General features: G+C 40.3%; 1 long non-coding RNA gene across 1 annotated transcript in view; it reads left to right on the forward strand.

Annotated features, from left to right (window-relative positions):
• The window catches only part of LOC129350051 (uncharacterized), a 107,178-nt gene that overhangs the window by 79,469 nt on the left and 18,273 nt on the right, over positions 1–9,436 (forward strand). The window contains exon 2 of the long non-coding RNA XR_008603264.1: positions 8,560–8,606. This is a non-coding gene — a long non-coding RNA (uncharacterized LOC129350051). The remainder of the gene's footprint in view (positions 1–8,559; positions 8,607–9,436) is intronic.

Consider the following 9,436-nt stretch of genomic DNA (forward strand, 5'->3'; position numbering starts at 1 on the left):
TTAAATTGCATACGATTACAGGGAAATACAACAGATGCCTTTGTTGTGTGTACTCTCAGCACACCACAGAGGTACAGCACAGGCAGGGATCCTATTCCAACACTGTAATCTGAGATGAAAAAAAAAAGAAGTGTAGAGGAAGAAAGACTTTAGAGGGTGGGTAACTTCAGATGGTATCTCTTCTGCATCATCTGAGTCATCGGAGACAATCAAAGACTCTGTGTGGCATGCTCACTCACCCTGATCCTGTGCCAAGGCGCCGCAAAATTAATTTTGATGTTAGCGATATCCACAACCCTAAGTCATACATCCATGCCCGGAGAAGCCTCCACGTCCTAGGTCATCCATGTCCCTTTGCCACTCTTACTTTGACTTTGTGCCCTCTGCAATGACTCACTCACAAGACAGCTAAAGCAAACAGAAATGTCAATATATCAACCTCACTTGCTAATGGGCTATGCCTGGAAACGATGTGAACTTGTTCTATCTGATAGTGAGCAAAAGTAAACGTTTCTCTGTCAGTGTTCATCACACAGAGATATGAGGGATTTGTTGTTTTCGCATGTATTTCTTCTTCACCTCTCATTTTTATCTGTCTTGGTAGCTGGCGCCAGGAATGTGTTTGGAAGAGTGGTGCATTGTTTTCCGCTGCACTGTCAGGGAGGTCATTTAAGCCTGAAAAGTCTTTCAGCGTTATGTGGCACACACACACGCACGCACGCACACACACACCCGCACGCACGCACGCACGCACGCACGCACGCACACACACACACACACACACGCAGATATATTTGCCTTGCTTACTTTTAGGAACTTTTATTACTCATTCCATACCCAATCTGTACCATTTTACTAAACAGTAAAAGTATAAAAAATTTCTTCGTGCTGAATTCACAACATTAGTACAATGTAGATTTTAATGTAGAATTTGAAAAATATGTAAAGAATTTTTTTTGTGTGAAAATGTAATGTATAATCGTAAGTTTAGTGAATAAAAGTGTCATTTTTGTGATTCAAGACACAATAGTTTGAAAAAAAAAGAAAAGCTGCATTATTTCAAGAAAAGTGTCTTTTAATACCGTACTTTTTTCTCATAGTGTTATGGCTGACTGAGTTATTTTTTTTATTTAAAGTTTTGACTTTTGTCTTCGGCTTTCAGCTTCATTCTATTTATTTTTTTAGGTGACAACTTTCTATTCATAGCATTAAGTTTTAACCAAAATATTTCCATTTTCTCAATTACAACTTAATTCTCATAATTTTTAAAAAGCTTTTTTCTAAATTATGACTTTACAATTATGTCTTTAACGTGGTGTCTTTTTGTTTTAAAAATAAGACATGTCATAAAATATAATTTTCTCCAAAATATAAAGAATTGACTTTGTTCCTTGATGACTCTGTCTTTTTTCATACTCTTTCATTTTCTTGCTGTAGACATTGCAATTCTTGATCTCTCAGATTTTTTGTGGCCTTAACACTGTTTCAAAAAAAACAAAGCAAGGACACCTATTTAGCCCAAAATTAGATATGATATCCATAATCCACTAATACATTCTCCAAACTGTATGTCACAAACAAAGGGTTCACGTCTCTAAGATAATGCTCGACACAAAACAAGACTCACAAACACTCGTGCACTGCCAGATTAAAACACATGCATCAGTTGTTTTTCCATTATTGAAACATCTGTCAACAGCTCCTTTGTTGTATTTATTCCAGACCAAAAGGACTTTCCCATGAGGTCATACAAAGACACTCACACATTCTCTCACACACAGCAAGGGGATGTTAGTGGCCTGACAACATAGTCATTTATTCAACCACAGCCCACTAACAATACAAGGTGAAATTCATCAGATATGACCTAGAAAGGGAACAAAAAACAGTCAAGTTGAGGCCAACTGGAGGATGGCCCTGCTGCATGAACTACTGCAGTTTGTCCCATCATGTTTTTATTCACACATACAGTCTTTCTCACATCAGGGTGCCTCTGATTTTTCCTCCCCGTGGCCACTATCACCACATCCCGCCGCCATGACCAACAAACATCTAGTGGTTAGTCTTCTTCAGATATGCCTTCTCTTTCAACAAAGTTTCCTCTTTTCTTTTATACGCATAATTTTTCTGAGTTTTCTTTGCATTGACTCAGGCCACCACCACTCCTGCCTCCACCTCCTCCTCCCTCCTCGTCCTCCCTGCTCTTCCTCCTCCTCTCTGCATATTTTGGTGTTGTGTTTTTGGTATGCTCATGAAAAGGCCCACAAAGACGGAACAATAGGGCACCTGCCAGAATAATGAGCCCTCAGAGAGAAATGCAGCTGGGGCCGAGAGACATACAGGAACGCTGATGATGGCCCCGCTTTAAAGTGGTCAGAGATGATCCGTAGCCACACCTTATATCCCCCTTGCTGGAATTTCCCCCCTGACACACACATGCACAAGCAGTCATGTTCAAACATACAGCACACTCACATATGCACAAGGTGCACACACTCCTCCTGCATAAGGAAACAATGTTGGAGACAATTATCAGAGCTTGTATGTTTTCCTTGTGTCATGTCTGTTACAAAGGAGTATCAGTGTTTCTTCCTGAGTGTGTGAGTAGGTTCGCCATCAGTGCCGGCCTATCAGCTGGTCAGCTATCACATACGCTACGTCACTCGAATGCGCTCCTCGGAAACAAAAGCCAGACTGTTTACACACTGATTCTACTTTTAACTTCGAAGAGCGCATGAGGCATTAGTCACTAGGATTCCTTTCCCTTTTAAAGGTGTTAAAAAAAAATCCTTCATTAGTCTAAAATTCTTTCAGAGAGCTAAATTTAGCTGGTCAACGAGTCCAGAGGGGCAAACAACAGCAAGATGTCCAAAGGCATAAATAATGTGGGGAAGGGAAGGAGGACAAGGAGGGACAGAGACTGAGGGTGCTGAGCATAAAGCTACATATGTGTTCATATTAAACACGTTTGGAGCAGTTTCTTAAGTATAAGTTGACTTGGATAGAGGGAAATAATTCTGTTTATCTGATTGCTGTAAACTGTAGAGAAGATGCAAACTGCAAACAGTGCGTTGTTTATTATAGCAATTAACAATTAGATTTGCATAACATTTGTCCAGTTATTGATTTGGAGAGGTTGAACAGAACCCAACAGCTAATTAAGTGGACTTGTTCCTTTCCTCTGTTGCTATCCTTTTCAACTGTAGATATGTGTATTGTCCTTTTGGTTGGATAATGCAAGCAAAGGAAAATTCAGTATTTCCATGCACTGTTTTTTATTGTAATTAAGAAGTGATGAGGAGCACATGATTGTTAGTAGCTGTTTTGACCATAGCACATGATCTTAATCATTAGAGAGAAAGTTGGATAAAAAAAAAAAAACTAAACTTTTTATAGACTTCTCATCCAAAGTTTAATATTTTTCAATTGGAGCCTAATTTATGTTGAGAGAGACTTTAATATTAATCAAATTTGGAACATAATGTTGCTGAACAATGAGGTCTGGGTATAAATGAGATGTCTGTTGCTGGAATAATACAGTTAAGCACTGCAATATAAAGTCCAAAAAGAAGCAACGGTCCAGTTTATTTACTAATGCAGTGATTTCTTCAAATGTTTCAAGTAGGGCTGGGACTTTAATGCATTAATTTTAGTTAATTAATTACAGAAAAAATAACACGGCAAAAAAATAACACATTTAATCGCACCTTTTTCAGTTCCCTAATTTCTGTCCCACTGGTAACACTGATGAACACTCCAGCCTGGTGGGTGGCGGTAATGAACCTAAAGTCTGTTTGCCAGCAGCGAAGAGGATACACAGGATGCACAGAGTGATGTCAGCGCACAACACAGTTTGGTGAACAGTGAAGGAAGATGAGACCGCATTGCTTGGCTTGTTGGGTGCAAAGTGTGTTTTTAAAAATCTTCCCGATGGCTGCTTGGATAAAAGCGTAGTTGTGTGCAAACTGTACAACAAAGAGTTCTCTTATCACTGCAGCACTTCAAGCCGACGGTATCACCTCAATGCAAAACATGTTACTGTTAGCACCAGAGCTAATGTAAGCTACGACAGTCCTGGTACTGGCAAACGGTGTAGCCAGCCCATGATAGACCACTTTTCAAGACATTGAAAGTGCTTGAGGTGACAAAAAGTCTTAAAATGTTGAATATAGTCGCGATAATTGCACTTTGAGTTTTCAGTAATCTGACAATGTAGTAGACAGATAAAAATGCAGATAAATATAAATGAAACTAACATTTTTGTTGTTTAGGTTCACGCATATGTCTATTCATCGATTCAGTTGTCAACCAAAATTTAGTTGAATTGAAAAACTTTACTTATTGTGTCAAATATTGCTATTTGATGAAAATATTAATCAGGATTAATTAATTACAAATCCTCTAATTAATTAGATATATTTCCAATCATGTCCCACCACTTGTTTTAAGTGAATTAACATTCTTCATGGCTGGACTCTGATTCAAGTGCAGGTCTAAATTATATTCAAGCTACTACTGGATAGGGTCCAGTGTCATGATCTTGTGTTGCAATGTGAACATGTCTTATAAATAAGACCAGTGTTATGGTCCTTGTGAATGTGACAACAGCACTGCAGTGCTCTGAAACCCATTCATTCCTATGGCTCGTGTCACACACCGTGGTTTACTGCTGCACCAGACAAAGCATATGCACTTGCCCACATAGCTCAAAGCTCTATTGTCCATAACTGTCCTTGAGCAGTGCATTGGCCTTGACAGTGAGCACAGAGCAAACTGTATCTGAAAGGTCCTTTAAGACTCGTTCATGGGTTCCACAACCCTGGGCGCTGACCAGTGAGGACAGCACACGGTTCTATTTGTACTGCATTAGGTATGAATTGGTATGATAAGCAGATTGTTGAACTGGATGTCGCTGAAAAGTTTGGTGTGGGTTTGAAGTTTTTACATAAAAAAGCCTATCGTTACAGTTTAGGTTGTAGCACTGTGTCCATAAATATTCCTAAGGTGGGCCAAACACCGTGTGCAGATGTGGCTGCAAATTCCTAGAGAACTGAGAACTTCCCACTGTAGTTGGGCACTGTTGATGAAAAGTATTTATAAATTAAAAGCAGCTCTTTCTAAAAGTCTTACTACTTCATTTAAACTTCCCACTATCAACAATTTGTCTTGATCATTGATCATTTGTTTTCCAAGAACACATACAGAAAACCACGATTTCGGCTGAATATTTTCTAAATACACGAGGGTGCATGAGGGTATGCGTAGATCATCACAGGACAAAAAATGTGTGTCTGTTCTTACTATAAGTAGATCTGCACAGGGCGACCTTTTTTTTTTTTCACCCAATTCTTAGGCTTATGTAGACAAGCTATACCTGTTCATGGATCTCTCTTTGATCTGTTTTCTTTGCAGATTAATTCATGGGCTACTGTGTCTCAGGTGGTGAGTGGGTTGTAGAGCAGGTTGTCTGCTCATGTTCTAAAATGTACACTAACAGATTGTTTGTTCCGACCCTCTGATACAATCCATAGGGGCATACAGAGAAGTCCTCATTTGGATTTAATTAACTATTTTGTCAAGATTAGAAGGCCTCTATCATCTTAGTTTCACCATTTCCCATGTTGAAGTGCAATGTTTTGTTAACCAATCCTTTCCCAGCTGCCTCCACGGCAGATTCAGAGCTCCATAATAAAGTCACCTTGCTTCCTCCTTTCAGACAGGACACTTTGTCAGATTCAACCATCTTTTTCAGAATGATATGCATTTGTGTTTGGCAGTGATTCTGGTCAAGTGATGCTCTGGAACAGTGTGAGCAAGAATGACACAGAAAGTCCCTGAGATCACAAACCCTCTAGCATAGCTTAAGATTCGCAATATTTAAACAAACACAGTGTGAACACAGACACAAGGAGACCAGTTAAAAGGGCCACATTATACAAAATCCAGTTTACATAATTTTAACGTACAATTATGAACAATCTGTGTTCTACAGTTCGAGATGATATGAGAAATATCCATTCCCTTAATTCTTTCTTTCTCTACGGATTAGAAAGTATGTCTCTGAATGAAGAGTTCAAGTTTGTGGTTTCTTGAGATGTCATGACAAGATGTGCACCGCTTCCAGCTGGCTCCTCGTCCTCCTCCACTGAACAGAGTAGATGCAGAGGTGTGCTGCAGCCCTCTTTGTAAAATTATGAATTCTGATATGGAACCTTTAAAAAGGACGAGGTTGGAGAGATTTGCGGCTCTTTAGAGGCTGGTGCAGCAGCGTTATGGTGAACATGGAGTGGACAGAATGAATGAACGCTGCGTCTGTTATAAAGCACACTAAGTGGGTGGGCTGGATTTAAGTAGAAAATGACTGGACAGAAAAGGGCCTTGTGATGCCCTGACTCCATTTATTCCCATCAGTATTACTTTGGTCCCTAAGGCCCACCTCAAAAACCAAATGCCATTTTGAGGTGTTGAAATAAATGATGCAACAACTGAGGTTGTTAAACAGTAAAAAGTAACTAAGGAGCATAACAATTTGCTGCCATGAATGATTTCTGGGCTTATTTGTTTAGTTTTTTTTTTTTTTTTATTACAGGCCTGTATGGGTACAATTTTTTACTTACAAATGCAGCAATGCTAAAAAGAAACTTTGACACAGTAGTGTTCTGCAAAGAAAACAACATGTAGGCTAAATTGCACCATTACTCTCAAAACACCAAAGTACTTTCACTGTCTCCATCCATCCTTCTCAGTGGCAGGCTCTCACAGCCTACCCATTGCTCTATGTCTGTACTAAAGGTGGACAACGTAGACAACACAAATGCAGGCTTTGTGGCCCTGAGTGTGCCTTCAGTACTCTGGGAGTCAGGAGGTCAGGATGGTGGAAGGTGGGGTGAGAAGGTGAGAAGGTTTAGGGGCTGACAGGGAGACATATTTGTGGGGGACGTTGAATTTGGTGACAAGGCTTCAGTTGTTTCACAAAACTGGGGAGAAACAACCCTGACATTATGATATTGTGCAAATACATGCAGCGTGCCATGTTGACCTGTTCACCTCTGCTGCAGCATTCAGGCGAGAGAAAGCCTAAGAGAAAATACAACTAGTAATTTGGTAACAGCATTTACAAGCAAAACTGATGCTATTTTGTCAGAGTTGCCCATTTGTAAAACTACATGTCAGTGGTGCTGCTGTTGTCAATCAACTTGAATCATTCCCTTCTTGGTTACTCCATATTTCACCTTTGTCTCAGCAAACTGCTTAGATTGTCATTATTAACCCAACAGAGCGACAAAAAGTAGAAAAAGAGCAAAAATTAAAGCAGCGATCCATTAAGAATATCTGGATTAATGAAGTTTTTTGCTCATTAGTCCTCACAAATATGCTTTCAAGTTGCAAAGCCCCTTTACTCCTCCAGTAATCCGCCTGTGAGAAAGAGCTTGCAGTGAACACAGTCCATGTTACTCCAAAGGTCAAAATGTCACTTTGGGTTGTAGGGAGAAGTAAACAGGGGTGGAGAAAAGCCTCCTGTCTTAGGGGGCCCACAGCATAAATCCTTAGAATAAGAGTGCCTCTACATGATCTCTTGAAGCTGAAACAAAGGGCCAGGCTTTAATCGGCAGTAACAAAAATCTTACTTTGTTACCTCAGTGGACAGTTGTAAGCTTTTTTTCAGAAGCAAAAATCTTTGATAGGCTCAGATACTTTTCATATGTAATTCTCAAAGAATTCCATTGATGCAGGATATGTGAGTGATCAGTAAATCTATCATCAACGCATGTACTGCCTTCCTCCCAGCCACAAAGCCAGATACACGCGATCCCAAGCAAAGAAATATTTGGCTCCAGGCTATGAATAGTCATAAATTCATTAGTGAATGCAGACCAGGCTGATTTAGAAGAACGAACGCTATTGCGGTGATAAACCAGTTGACCCTGTCAACTTGACAGCTGTCATGACCTCAACCTGTGGTGGTATTAGATGTGGGAGGGCAGAGGGACAATATTTGTTCAAGCTGATAACTAGGGGTTGCAGAGGTTGCCTCTTTGTATGTGTGTGTGCATATATATTTGTGTTTGTTTATTGTGCATGTGTGACTTTGGGAAAGAACACATGGAAGAGAGCGTGGTTATATATACAAACCTGTATGAGAGCATACTCAGCAGTGGATTTGTACCTATGCTTAAGTGACTATTGATGCAAAAAGTGCAAATGCACGTGCAAACACACACATCAATAATGTGATTTTGTAGGAGTGAGTGTGTGGCCCAGAATACAGCCACGAACAGCATGCCTAATGGCCTGCAGCCCTGGCTCAGCATCATTAACATTCCAAATGTGGAGATTTTGGCATGCATTTGGAAGCATGACAAGACAGCTACACATCTTTCTCCCTGCTCCCAGCATGGACTGTCATTTGTCTAGAGAGGTACAGGCTCCACCAAGAGGACTTAAAATAAACCTCAGTGGCTTCAGATCATACGTAACAGATCATTCCTCTTGTTGTCCGCCTGCTTGTCAGTCACACACACCATAATATTGATTTGTTTTATCCCTTTTTCTTCATAGAGTGATGTTCTGCTGCTGCTCCTGCTGACTCATCCATCCTCCTACAGGTAACAAGTTATTTACACTGATCCCTCCCTAACATGCTATTTGCCCTGCAGACAAACAAATCTCATTGCGCTCCTTGGCAGATCTTTATAGACACATTTAAAGCAATTATCTGGCTGATATTTTACGGGGACATGTGATGTGTTTTGATGGAGCCTTGCAGAAACATTATTTGAAATCTAGCCGTTGGTAGGTGTTGGCTCAGACATTCAGTCAGGCAAGCCTTGTGCTGTTGCATAAAGTGTTGACAAACTGCTCCTGACATTATTGCAATTGTATACCTACCTTGAGAAACAGAAACATTGCAGGGAAAAACAGCTCTGATGTAACAGACCGCCTGGCTGCACTCATGCACCACAGGAATGTTTGCACTGTCTTAACACACTTGAATGCACACGTGCACAAATATGCAAGCTAAAATGCCATTATATGCATACACATGCAAACATACATAAACAGACACTGCAGCCAAGAAGGAATCAAGCAGGTATGTGAAGGTCTGTACGCTGGCACCCACTATGGCTGCCACCGAAGCTGTTAATCAAAGTTGTAATTACTGATCTACAGCTATAGCTTATTAGAGGTACTCACTCCTGACAGGCAAGAGAAGATAGAGATGTTTTATGCTTCGACCAGTATAGACGAAGACTGAAGTATGCGTGTGTTTTTCTGGCAGTACCGAGCCACTTCTGCCCCACCCTTTTGTTTTGGGTGGGTGTCGGCCCAAAGAAGCTCCAAGCAGAAAGAAACAACAGATTCAGACATACGTCAAACCCATTTTCAACCAAGAGAAAAACACACAGTCTTAACAACATCACGCAGAAAAGAATTT

The sequence above is a fragment of the Amphiprion ocellaris genome, chromosome 11 (assembly GCF_022539595.1).
Source record: "Amphiprion ocellaris isolate individual 3 ecotype Okinawa chromosome 11, ASM2253959v1, whole genome shotgun sequence".
NCBI lineage: Eukaryota > Metazoa > Chordata > Actinopteri > Pomacentridae > Amphiprion > Amphiprion ocellaris.